The sequence below is a fragment of the Aulonocara stuartgranti genome, assembly GCF_965226115.1.
Source record: "Aulonocara stuartgranti genome assembly, chromosome: 22".
In the NCBI taxonomy this organism is placed as follows: Eukaryota; Metazoa; Chordata; class Actinopteri; order Cichliformes; family Cichlidae; genus Aulonocara; species Aulonocara stuartgranti.
Window position 1 is genome coordinate 25,065,425 of NC_138957.1, and position 13,995 is coordinate 25,079,419.

The following is a 13,995-nucleotide window of genomic DNA, read 5'->3' on the forward strand; positions in this document are numbered from 1 at the left end:
AATCTATTCATAATACCTAAAATGTACATTCTAGCTTTGTTTGATAATTCTTTAAGAAATGACTGTTCCACCCTATAAAAAGAGTGATTTTGAGCTTAAGACAAAAGCTAGTTGATATGTGAGATGGAGTGCTGAGTGTGGGAGTGGAGGCTGTCTGTTGTGGTAATGCAGAAAAGCAGAGATGATGCTTTTGTGTGCTTACAGGTCAGGTGTTTGGGAAGTGTGTAGTTACCGTGCATAGAAAAACGAAGCAATACGGGCACCTAACTAATGTGCATATATGCCTTGTTTCTCCATAACCGTACATCTGTATATACATTTGCCCTCAGTAAATGAGTGTGCACTGTAAAGTACTGCAAAGCCTTGTTTGAAGTACCACATCATAAAAACTACACTCCAAGACCATGTAATATACCTCTCCCACGCACTCAAACACAAAGGGCACACTCACACACACACCGAAAGACTAATGGTACCCCCGCACTCACTCCCCATCCATTTGCCTGAGGTGTGTTCGACTCTTGCAGCAGCAGTGGCTGCGCAATAGATCTATCAGTCCTCTTCCTAACTTCACAGCATGTGTGCCTGCGTGTCTGCCTGTTCTGGCTGCTCTCCTCCACCACCTCACCACGCAGGCCTTTCAATGAGCCTCTCTATCTTCCCAGCGCTGACTCACTCCCTCACTGCCTCCATTGCTCGGTGAGACACTCACACACACACACACACACACCTGTACTCTTACAAGGGTGCACAACAGTTGCATGTAAGCCGTGCGTTCCGATAAATGCACGCACATGCTTTGGATGTAGCCCAGTTCAGAGAGGAACAGGAAGTTGTGAAAGGGCTTTAGGGTTGTCAAGAGCTGCAGGTAAGAGGAGGCATTCAGCTTTTCATCTCTCCCTCTCTCTCTCTTTCTCTCATGCACCTCCGCACTCTCACTCTGCTTCTCCTTCTCTCTTCATCTCTGTTTTTCTCTCCCCCTCTCATACTCCATCTATATATCTGTCTCTGCACTTTCACATAAACTGTAGAAATACAGCAGAGATTTGGGCTTTACATCACAGATGGAGTGGGGGATTGAGAATGGCAGAGAGAGAAAGGAATAGATTGCGAAAACCCAAAACCGCTCATTTGCCATCCATGCCCACAAGGGCCTCTTAAAAGGCAGCGGCGGCATTTGAAATAAAGCAGGGCTGACCGAATGGAGACATTTTATTTTTCCTGCCAGAGCCCGGAGGCAGAGGAAATGACCTCAGCCCTTTAAAGGACCTCCGTTTCCTCCTCCGCTTCTGGGAGATAAGACTGTGCTGAGATTCACCGGCCCGACTGGCGCGCTGCTGCGACGGCCCACCGCACTGAATTGTGGGAGATAGATGAGATGAGATAGTCTCTTGTGGCTGTGTGTTCGGCAGTTTGTTGTTGTACATTTCTTTGCCCCGTAACTTGCCGTCCATTTTACATGAGGATGCTAAAAACTCACAAGGGCATTACATGAACTGACATCTTGAAAGAATTACTGTCGCCTTTACTCTATTATGTGGGTGAGCTGTTGTAAAACATGCTAACCTCTTATTTTATCCCTGCAAAGTTAAATCATGTTTGAAGTCTCCAGGCATTTGATTTAAAACTTAAAGAAGTAAGTACAGTATGTTTGACTGAAACCCTAATTAGTGTGTATTGGAAGCAGAATGTCTTCCCTGCTCTTTGAATGCTCAACTTGATCAATTTCGTCTGACTGCTCAGCATGTGCAGCCTCGGTTTGGTGCAATTTAAAAGCCTGTCAGGAACTTGACCATTACGTTCTGAAGCATCTAGTGCCCTTACCACAACGACAACCTAATGGAGAAATACAGGCAACGTTGCATTCTATAAAAACAGATTTATTGCTGCATCAGTGCCTAAGTAGAGTATTGCATGACTCTCAGCATAAGGGCTATTGATGAATGAGGTGACGCTGATCAAAAAAGGCCTGTTTTTCATTGTCATGTGCATGTGTATTGGTGCTGGCGGTGGGGGTGGGGGAGAGACCAGAGTGCTTTCTGAATCCGTTATTGGTTTCTCATTAGAGGGCCAAGATATAAACATTTGTCTATGTTCTGCACTGTGCTGGTGCAATTAAGGATTCTCTTTGCCGCCCCTTCTGCCCTTTGAAAGTGAATTATGTGCAGATGAGAATCTTGACTGAAGTGTGGCCAACAGCAGACCTTTTCCAAATGCCTCTGCTCGCTCAAAGCCATTCCAGAAAGACGCGATATCAGCCGAAGGAGAAAGCGAGAGAAAGTGTGTGCTGTTCCCTGCTTGCATTGCGTATTAATGACTCTAATTAGCAATAGCTGAGAGATAATCACATCGATCTGGACAGATTCAGCATGCAGAACGTCACTGGATAACATCTGCAGGCTTTGTTAACACCCCCTATAGCACATACACATAAATCTTTTTCTCTTTTTAACCCCCCGCCCCACCATTTCCCAATCACTCTGCATTCCACTACATTCCAAGTTGGCAGTTTACCAAGAGGCTGTCTGATTGGCCAAGATTGTCATAAATACAGTCGGGCCAAAGCCATCGCATTCCTTGAGCCTCTGACCTTTTGTATCCCTTCCATTTCCTGTGTTGTTTTTGTATGCAGTGTGGTCGTCTCCTGTTTATGCGATTGCATTTTTAATTCTTGTAAGTGTACAGTCGAGGTCATGGTGAGGTGATAACCAGGAGCCAAGTTTTCCCAAGATGCTTTTTTTAGACACAGATCTGTTGCAAAATTTGGGAAATTTGTTCATTTCTAATTTGTTGTTGTTGACTGCCTCTCCTCTGGATCTAAACAAAGAGAAACATCTAGTATTAATTGGAGTGGCAGACTCTTGGGAATCTCCGTTCCAGGTTTTTGTTTCTCATCATTGTCTCAATCCATTTTTACATCACACACATGCCTGAATTCCTTTCCTTGTCGTGTTTGTTGACAAATGCCTCAGCGGACCCTGTGAAAGTTGAGGAGGCGTACCTCCAGTCATCTCTTATCCTGGACCTAACCCATGGATGGCAGGGGAACCACTATGTGAGATACGGCCTTGCACTGACCTGCCAAAGCCCTGGCCCCTTGCACATCCCCTGACTAATGATCATGCCCTTGATTAGTTAAGGAAGGCATAAATCATAACTGCAATGCAGAGGAAAGTTAGCTGGGGGCGGCCAGGCCGTTCCTCATGAATGACTAACAGATGCAGGACAAAAGAAATGGGCTGCATAGTTGTTCGGAGGAATGGGACAATCTGTCTTTGTCCAGATTTTAATGTTTGTCTCTACCTGGAGATTTTCCCCATGTTCCTAGGGCACTTGCTTTTCATTGATCCGGCTTTGTTCAAATATTAGCCTGCCTTGCTGGTGGTGCTTTCAAGCCCTAGTACCTGACGTGATTACATTGCTTATTACAGACTGCTGCTCAAATGGGGATAATATGGTGCCGCAGAAGATGGTACCCCGTGTGAATATTAAGGTTAGTAATATCCAGGTATAGTCAGAAAGGAGGGAGAGCAGGTATTTTAAGATGCTCACTAAGTGAAGTGAAGCTGTGAAGGAAGGACTGCACCTGTTCTTTGTGTAAAATTATGTGATTATGCTCCTTGTGTTTTCACATCAGCGTGTGCCGTAATGAGTAACTATTCAAGGCTGTTTGCCGTTCTAACTCTTAAGTGTGCGAATGTGCATCTTCAAGTGTGGGCATACTTCTATGGTAGAGTTTTAGATATGTTAACATGTGTGGCTGTGCTACACATGCATTTCCTTTCTGGCAGTTACCGGTTTCTTTGTGTGTGTCTGTTAGGGTTGCCAACTCCCTGAAAAATAAATAAGGGACACCTCGTGGCCAGGGCCGGGCGACCCAGTTGTCTTCACCCTTCCCAGTGTGGTGAATTTTCTAGCTCTTTTTTTGTGTGTGAAATTATTTTTTTAACCATTTCACTTGAATTTGATTTAAGTAGATGTGTATTCTTTGTGATATGAACACATGTGAAACAAATGATCATTTAGCCATTTATTTTTTAGCTCAAAATGACAACATTAACACAATAAAACAGGTCTCCTTCTTAAACAGAAGCCTGTCATGCTTAACTTTTGAGAATATAAGTAAATCTTTCTTTAAAAGAACTCTGTCCTGCTTAACTTAAAATAATAGAAAACAATAGAAAGAAAAACATTCTTGTAACAGTGCTCATTTAGTGCATTTAGTACAATTGGCTTAATGCTAATCAGCTGCTCCTGTTTGTAAACCCGCTTGTTCCCATGATTACGCATCTTAACTCATCATCATTATTCATCTATGTATTACTTTTATGTATTAGTCATCTATTTGTTGTAATCATCTATCCTTGCAGTTGTTTATTACACAAAATAAATTATATTATCACACTTCTGGCCACATAGCGCTGATATTCACTGCACATGCCCATATTAACTTTTTCCAGCCAGGTGTTTTCCTTTTCCCATTTTTCCCTTTCTCTGAACAAACATTGCTGCTCTAATGCTGGGCTCACACTGTGCGGTTTTAGGCCCATTTTGAGCCGATTTTTGAGTGATCGGACCGATTTTGGCCTTCATCGTGTAGTATACGTGGGGTAACGAGACGTGATTAACACCTCACGACCAGCTCCCGATCATCAATCGCTCGTGAGGGTCTCACCACAGCCGCTCACACTGCTCGCGCGCAAACACGTAAACGTTGGTGTAAAAGATGGAGCAGCACGGCTGTGCAGCGTGTGATCTGGACACAAGCGATGGAGGCACACAACCGTGAAAATAGTTGGATTTACATTGCTGCTCAGTCACAGCTGCCCGATCAATGTTTTTCATTAGCAATTTAGCAAAGTTGATGGTGGTGGTGTGCGTGTCTGTGTGAGTGAGTGAAAGACGGAGAGAGAGAGCGCGACAGATTTTCTGTTATAACCTTCATTTTATGGAGGCACAGTGTGAGCACTCAGGTCGCATCAGAGCATCGGGCGGTATAGTGTGAGACTCTGCATCGTGACCTACCAACTTCTAACCCCTGCGAGTCAATCGTGCAGTTTGAGCAGGAGCTGAATAACGTGACTGAAAAAATCGCACAGTGTCTGCCCAGCTTTAGGTGTACTGTCGTCCGAGACTTGTACCGCAGTGTCGGCGTTTGTTTCCCTGTTGGCCATGCTTCTTGTTGTGGTCATCTGTTGTCTTCCGGTATTTTCTCCGTAAGCGACCTTTCCTTGACCAATGAGATGAGCGGTAATCTGAATTGTCATACTCGTAAGTGTGCTGTCAGCTCATTGGTCACAAAGCAGGAGAGGGGCTGGGAATTATGTTTTCAAACAAAGCGTTAATTCCATTAAAAGTTATAGACTACTTTTGATTCTCACTGTATTACGGGACAAAGTGCGTCCCTTATTAGCTCAATACGGGACGTGTACTTTTGTTTCTAAATACGGGACGATTCCGTTTTTTAAGGGACGGTTGGCAACCCTAGTGTCTGTGTGTGTGTCCTTGTGCACTTGTAGGTGTTCATTCTTAGTGTTGGCATTAGTGCTTTGCAAATGTGAGTGTGTGTTCTTTCAGATATCTGTGTGTGGGTTCTGTATAACCACTCAGTTTTTTGCTACAGGTCTCATTTTAACAACCTCTTGACAAGTAATTAACACCATTCAGGTCTCAAACCTTTCTCAAGTGCTCTTCACATGTTGCACCAAACACATCAGGGTTTTGCTATTAAGCTAGCAAGCTAATGATGCTACCAGAAGAAGGATGCACCTCTGCTTTCTGTGGGTTATTTTTTTATTTCTTCCACTCAGTGTTCGTCTACTTTAAATCCTTGATAGCTGTAATGAATGTATGAATAATTTAGTTTTGAATGTCTCTTAAACTTCATGAAAATAATCTTGTGCCTTCAGATAACTCTGATTTAATGCTATAAGCTTGGTCCTCTTTTTATCCTGATACCGTTTCTTTTTTATGCAATGTCAATGTAGAACTACAAATTCATGCGACATATTTTAAGTTGTTGCTTCTTATCCTGAATTTAGCTCGAAAATGCAGTAGAAGCCATATGGTGGTGTGCTAGAGCTAATGAGTGAGAATAGATATGAGTTAATTAAGGACTAAAAGAGAGAGAGCAGAAATGAAAAATGATGAACAGAAAAATGAAGATGTAAGAAATACTGAGCTAGAGAGGAAGGATTACTGTGAACCCACATGTTGTTTAGATATTTAACCTGAGAAGAAGTTCATCTTATATTAAACTGTAATGTACGTTATGTCCCTGAATCAGTATGACCAGAACAGTTTGTGAGTAATACTTGTTCTTTGGCACTTACTATACTTTCTGAAGAATTGCATCAAAGGAGAAGGTGTGTTAATAACATCAAGATTGCTTTAATGGCCGTCTTTTTGCAAATATTTCCATGGAAATATAATATACAAGGCAAAAATAGATTTTTTACAATTCTAACAGGGCTGAAAGTCCGCTTATTAACTTTTATTCTTCAGCACAGTCTGAACTTTCTTAGGCAAGCTTTCTTGTCTTTTTAAAAAAGTATTCAGGAATAGTTCACTAGGTTTCTTGAAGGATGATCTCTTTGGATGTTAGTTGTCTTTAGTTCTTTTCCCACACTGCTTCAATAATGTTGAGGTCTTGGCTCCTGCAAGGCTAATCTATGACTGATCATATTCCATTGTGTTTTTTTTCTAGACATGTATGGTTGTACTGCATTGGCGGTGTGTCTGGGATCATTATTGTGCTGAAAAAGTAGGCCAATCAGATCCTTTCCGGGTAGTATTGCATGATGTGTCAAAATCTGCGTTCATCAATTTTGAAAAGATCCCCAACACTACTAGCTGAACGGCAGCCTAAACCATGACAGCGCCATCACCATGGTTTATAGATGGCTAAAACACTCACTATTATACCTCTTTCCTGGCCTACTTGAATTAAATATTTCAATTGATATTAAATATTACACTGATTGAGGATTTTTGGATTCATCACTCCATGAGACTTGTTGCCACTGATTTTCAGTCCAGTTATTGTGTTATTTGGCATACTTTAGCCTTTACTCACTGAGGTTTCAGAGAACAGCAGATGGATCAGCCCAGATGGATCTCCAATGTCCTGTGTCAGGTTTTAGCTGGATTTTTTTCCTGCTTTCATGTCAATGGGACATACATAGTTTTTTTTAAGCGGCCACTTCTTTTGAAACACTGCACATCATGCTGATATATACAAATATACGTTTTCAGCTAATATTTCTTTGGGAATTCTACTCCTGCACCATCGAGAGCATCCTGACGGCAAACATCTGCACCTGGTTTGGGAACAGCACCAAGCAGGACAGACGAGATCTGCAAAGGGTGGTGCGCTCGGCCGAACGCATCATTCAATCAGAGCTCCCTGACCTGCTGTCCATCTACACCAAGCGGTGCAAGTCCAAAGCTAGGAAGATTATGATGGACCTCTCCCATCCCAACAATGGACTCTTCTCACTGTTGAGATCTGGGAAGCGCTTCCGCTCCCTTAAGGCCAAAACAGAGAGAATGAGGAGGAGCTTCTTCCCCCAGGCTATTTGGGCCCTGAACCAGGTGTAGGACTGGACTCTCCCACACACATCACCACACGCACCACCACACATTTCCTATAATCCTATAATTCCTATAATTTATAATCTTTATAATCTTTATAATCTCTTCTGCTATTTGCACATTCTTTACTGTAAATTCCTAAGTTAATTTGTAAATTTTGTAGTAACCTGTAAATTGTAAATATTGTAAAACTTTTTTTCTGTCATTTAATGGTCGGGCATTGTACAGCTACAAGCATTTCACCCCCATGTCATACTGTGTATGGTTGTGTGTGTGTGACAAATAAAATTTGAATTTGGAATCATCTCAGTGGTTTAAAAAAAATACTATTTTTTTGGCATTTTTTAGAGATTGAAGTAAAGAAATGGCAACTAATCATGTGTTTTGTGACAGGCTACTAATACACACCTGGTTAAAGATATAATTTTAAATTGGTTCTTTGCCAAAAATAATTTCACTGCAAATTCTATGGAGAAAAAAGGTGAAAAAGGGGGGAAGAAAAAGAAACAAATGTCTGGCTCTTGGGACCAAACTACAAAGAAATAAGGGGTGGCTTAAGACACAGTCCTGTACTTGGATATACTGTTGGATTATTTTATTTATTTATTTACAGCTCATGTCCAGTTTGGCTTCTGCACAATGAACTGCCACTGCCCCCCCTCTTGGCCGTAAACCCTGGCAATCTGCCCTCTGCAGATCCCCGCTCCCACTCTCTGACAAGGACAGTCCTACATCTGTGAGAGAAGACGACAAGAAATACAATACAACCAATAGGCTCGCTGCTTCAGCCCGAGATGAATGCCTTAGCTATAAATCCATGTTGCAGGGTTGATAAGTTAATTGCCTGTATTGCTATCTCGTCGCCAGCGTCTAATATAAAAGAGCCCAGTGTGAGAGTTATTTTACAACAAATTGGTATTGTCTCTAAGTACAAGGCCAGTAGGACAGTGAATCTGGACAAGAAAATGAGGAAAATTTACTTTGAGTGGCTCCAAGACCTGCTCTCTGTGTCTGTGTATTAAAACAATCTTAAATAACTTTTTGCACACTGAGTTTTGAGTTGTTTTGATGTTTGCAGATGGTTTAAACAGCTGTTTGTTTTCAGGCTGTCAGGTGTATACAAGGGTGTAGGATTGCGGAGAAAGTGTTTGCTTATGACTTGTCACTTCGACGCAGCATTAATGCACAGACAGTTGTGATGTGGTCAGAAGTACAGAGTGCTGAAAAAAAATATGCATTGCAGATGTTTCTCTGCGGGATCTTTAAACATCGAGATAGATTTATGATCCTCCCCTGTTGACTTACTCACCCACACATACACACAAAAACAAGAAAGTTAGAGGTCGCACGCAAGCACTCGTACACGCCCATTCAACAAACACACAGGCAGGGACGCACACTTTTACGCACACACACACACCACCACATGGTTTAGTGGAGGGTAGCCGCAAAAGTTATCATCAGTCAGCTGCTGGTGGTGCAGGATAAATGGAGGAGGACACAGGAATGTAGCCCCAGTGAGGATGCTCTCCTCCGGGTTTGGAGTGTGACCAAGGCGGTCTTGGCTTGGCCACAGTTAGTCACGGATGCCAACTCGCTTTTTGAAACCGCTGTTTTCTCCCTTAATGTTTGCACAGCTCGCCGCAGTCTCCCAAAGCCATCACCCACCCTCCCTGCAGGGCAAAAGTGCTGGTTAAACCCTTGAATGGACAAAAGAGATCCATACTTGTAAAGCCAATGCCAAATTTCAAAAGAGTAGTTTTATTTATGTCTACTGCATCCCAAGAAAAAGCACCAAATGTCAGACTCAAGAACAAACAGCAGAAACTTGCATGCTAAAACAAAACAGATCAATATAATGACATCAATTCAGGGTCTTGAAATTTCTGATAGACCTTATTTTTTTAGTTCTTATTTTTTCCTGTTAAGACACACATAAGTAATTACCATTCTCAAAATGTAAAAAAAAAACCCCAAAACATCATTTTTATTCAACAGGAGACGGATTAACTGAGTAATAATGTGAGCACTGTACAAAACTCTATATGCAGCAAAAGCACAAAAAGTGTTTGTACAGTCGTATTGCTGCAGGTAGAGTGAGGCTGAAATCATACGGCAATGAATCCATTAATCACAGGAATCATATTAGAGCATTGTTATGCATGTTTGTCAATTGAGTGGCCTATCTATTTCCTCCATTAACCATAATTACTTTAATACATGCAAAGCTGGAATTATACACATACATGCAACTACAATGATTAATCATCCACATGCAACAGCAGCAGCTTTAGAAGTCATCTTGATGACTCACAGCGACGTAAACAATTACGCTGTTTCCCCCTGCACACCATTGTAATGCCCCGTGACTTGTCGTTGATTCATTATTCATACTTAGGGCATTATTATTCCATTGTGCGCTGTGCAAAATGGGATCATTAGCACTGAATATGAGAATGTGAAAAATGGATATATTGGGGAAAATTGTGGTGGATATTGTAGGTAGAAAACCCTAAACAATCCTGACTATTAGCAGATAAAGAATAGTAATTTTCCCCAAAGTAATTAGGATTAGCATAATATGACAGTGAATGCATGAATGATGCATACTTGATTGATATGTCGATGCAAGCACTGTAATGAGTCCCTTATCTCCACTCTCCAATGTAGGCTTTTATGCAGAGCGTAGCCCAAGGTGGCATCTACTGTAGTTCTACACCTCCTTAAGGGGACTGTATTAAGGAGCGCCCTGCGTCTCACACACACATTCATACAAAAGCAGTCACTGAGCAGTGCTAGCGTCTATCATGTAGTAACTGATTGAGGATGGTCCTTTTATCTTGACAGGCTCCCACTTAGAGCCAGACCAGGAAATATGATATGGCAGCTCATGTTCTCAGAGAGACTGTGTGTGTGTGTGTGTGCGCGCACGTGTGTAGGTAGGAGGGTGCCATGCTCCGAGTGTGCAAGTGTGGATATATGTGTCCTTCAGCAGCACTTTGCGTCAATCTGCATATTAGCGTGCAGCTGCACAGCATTATCAACAACCTCACATGTCGTCAGTCACTTTGAGCTGCTCTTAAGTGACAGCTATCGATTGGAGGTTTGCGTTTGTGCAGAAGCATCAAAGCAGCACCTTGCCCTCTGCATCCCACTTGAGATTGTAACTCTAGAGTACCCGCATCGAATGCAGCACCAGTATAGCATGTACTTGGCTTCGGAAACTCATTCTTCAAGCAACATCTGCGTGCATCTGTGTGTAGGTGGGTGTGTGTTTGTGTTCTCTAAGTGTGTGGAATGTGATGTCTTAAATTGAGCGCCACATTGTTTCTTGACCCTGCAGCTTTCTCACAACTTAATGGAGTTTTTTCCTGTTCAGTGACTCACCGAGGATCTGTGTATTGAGTAATTGTGTGCATACTTTACAGTGTACAAGTACACTGTATAAATAAACAAACAAGTACATACAGAGCGAGTCTTTGAGGATCATTTTATTGAAATTACAGGAAGAGAACTGCTTTCATGTCTAATAGTATTAAATAAAGCTGATACTTATATTTAATGTGCATTGTTGTGTTATATTTGTCTATATGATTAGATTTATTTACCTTTTACTCCACTATATTGGAACCAGTATCTTCTTTTTTCTCAAATCAAATTGCAGTGTCGGTGTGGCTTTAAGAAAAGCAATAACCTGTTACTGTGCATAATCCACACAGCATAATCATAATTACTTTAAAATAAAATTACACTGTTTTTGATGAAGTCGTATCACTTGGGGTAATTATGTATGTTACCAAAAGTTGTTATTTTTTCCTTTTTCCGAGCGATTATTGCAAATCTTAGCAAACTAGGTAACGAGTATTCAGCTCTGAGAGGGGAACCAAACATAACAGATGGATTGCTGACGTGTTTTTAATCACCAGTGTTAGCTTAACAAAAAAGTAATCTACATACTACTATTAATTTTCAATGCTACTTCCATTTAGCCTAATAAGGTACAGTATGAGGCACTAAATTATATGTTTATATCCCAAACAATTATATGTTCTTTTCAGTTCAAAATATATTATATCTAATGAGGAATTCATTGAATATTTCCTTACACAAGTATATAAGAAAGCATATGTAGTAACAGATAAATCATGAATCTAAATTCATAGTAGAAACATAATGTATAAATTGTTTCTTTATGACTTATTGCTTAACTCTAGACTTTTAAAACTCCAACAAAAGAGCTCATATATCTATACAAAAACTGAAAGACTCAGGCTTTCTATAACCTCTATAACCATTCAGCCCGATAAAAGCACAAATAGTCTTAAAATGTCTCTGTATCTCTCAATTATTATTTTCCTTTTCAACAAAAAAAGCCTTTAACTCTTTTTACCCTGTGGCTACAGTTCAAACATTCCACATTACAGAATCATTATACGAATATCAGCTGCAGTAACTTCACATTGGAAGAGCAAACTGGATCTTTTACTGAGTGTCAGTTCAGGCTTTTTGAGTGTATTTGACTGACCTGAAATCACCCCCTTCCTCAGTCTGCCTTTCTTCTCTACACACCTTTTCACTTGCCTCCACCTTTCTCCCGCTTCTCTCTCGGTTTAGAGAGATTTGAATGTAGGTCAGCAATCTCTGAAATCCTCATCCAAGTTTGATAAGTGCACTCCAGGTGGTAGTCGGGTAAATATTAAATTTGTAATTGGGGGTTCAAAGTATCCACGATTTAAATATTCTGGTTTCTGATTGTTAAAGAAAATAAGCCATCGCCCTGAGGACCTCGATAACATAATATGTAGTTCTCTAAATGTGCTCGTAATACATTTTTTAAAGTGTTAATTTGTAGAATCTGCAAACATATAAAGGGTCTGTTTACCCAAATGACCAGAGATGCCAAATGAAATTTTATTTTTGGCACTCACAGTAATGAAAATAGCATTTAAGCATTTCAAAGGCCTTTTCAGACAGTTACAGAGGAACACGGGTGTGATATGTTCAAGGGAATACTCTTAATAAATAATGAGTTTACTCTCATAACCAGTGTAGGTGCTTCCATGAGAGACACAGATGTCACTCAGCATCAGAAATTCACTTGATGGGAATTCTTTTCAAGTTGTCTCCACGAGGTGCGTGCAATAAGAAGGCTACGCTGTTTGATGTTTGTCAGTATGGAGTGAAAGAGTCTAAAGAAAATTCAGTTTGCCTTTCTGAAATGTAATACATAATAATAAATCCACAAAGCATACACAGCAGTCTGTTTGGATTGTTGTGATTATGGGTCTGCTTTTTGTGCAGCACCCAAGAAGAAGATATTTGGAGAAAATTGTGTTTTTATACCTATATAATATATAGTAAAGGTTTATAGACCTGTGTTGTACACTGTGGAGATATATGAAGGCACACTGATTTTGTATGCTGTGTCTGAAAATACGCATTAATGTCTGTTTCACAACAGCAAATAATCACTGGAATCCAGTGGAACTGGGAGGTCAGATAGTTGTCTCTTAATCAGGTCAATACAAATATCTGCATGGGTAAATATCACTGAAGACAGGAAGGAAAGATTTTTATTTTTTATGTCTTTTTGTAATTGGTTAAGCCAAAACCCTCAATTAAATATATTTTTAAAGCTCAGCCGGGCTCTCTTTAAATACGGATTAAAATTTCAAAATTATACGTTTGCTAATATAACAATGGGTGAGTGCACTGCGGCTACTTGGAAAAATAGTCCTTGATTGCATTTATTTTTAAGAAAATGACTGGTTTCTCTTAATATCGCCTGTGGACTTCTCATTCCGGCTCTTCATATTTCCACAATTAAACGCAGCCTCGCTCTAACAGCTGGCCATTAATCAGTCCTCGCGCTCGATTTCTCTTCCACCTCTAGTTATGATTTTCACATTACTCCACACTCGTTTGCTGCCGCCCGACAGGAAAGTGACCCCAACCCCCTTACCCCCAGTCGTCGCTACCGCCGCAGACGCGCACCTCAAATAATCGGGAAAGTGAGATGCTCGCATAAAGCTGCACACGGGCACACACGGGGTGAGAAAATAAGGCGTTGGAGTAAAGAACATGTATGATTGTATGATTGATGGTAAGTTGATGGGGTAACCGTAATGCCAAGTCCCCACCCCCAAACCCCTCCGCAGCCCCACCATCTCACAGGCATTATCCTTTTCTAATTACACTTTCCTTCTGAAACAGTGGATCAGAGGGCACCATTGACTGCTTTTAATCCGCCACCAAATTTTAATTAACACAGACGTGACCCCCGTCGCCGATACATACCGGAGAACGTCGAGATCACAATAACTCATAAATCACAGCCACAGATTTCATTCCCCCCGCTTTCCGCCGCTGATGAATTTCCAGATGGGGCCTTGTGGCTGTTAA

At 41.1% G+C, this 13,995-nt stretch overlaps 1 protein-coding gene across 4 annotated transcripts in view; it reads left to right on the forward strand.

Moving 5' to 3' along the window:
- LOC309698512 (RNA-binding motif, single-stranded-interacting protein 3) overlaps nt 1–13,995 on the forward strand; it is a 296,725-nt gene that overhangs the window by 148,682 nt on the left and 134,048 nt on the right. The gene's annotated exons all lie outside the window — the stretch shown is intronic.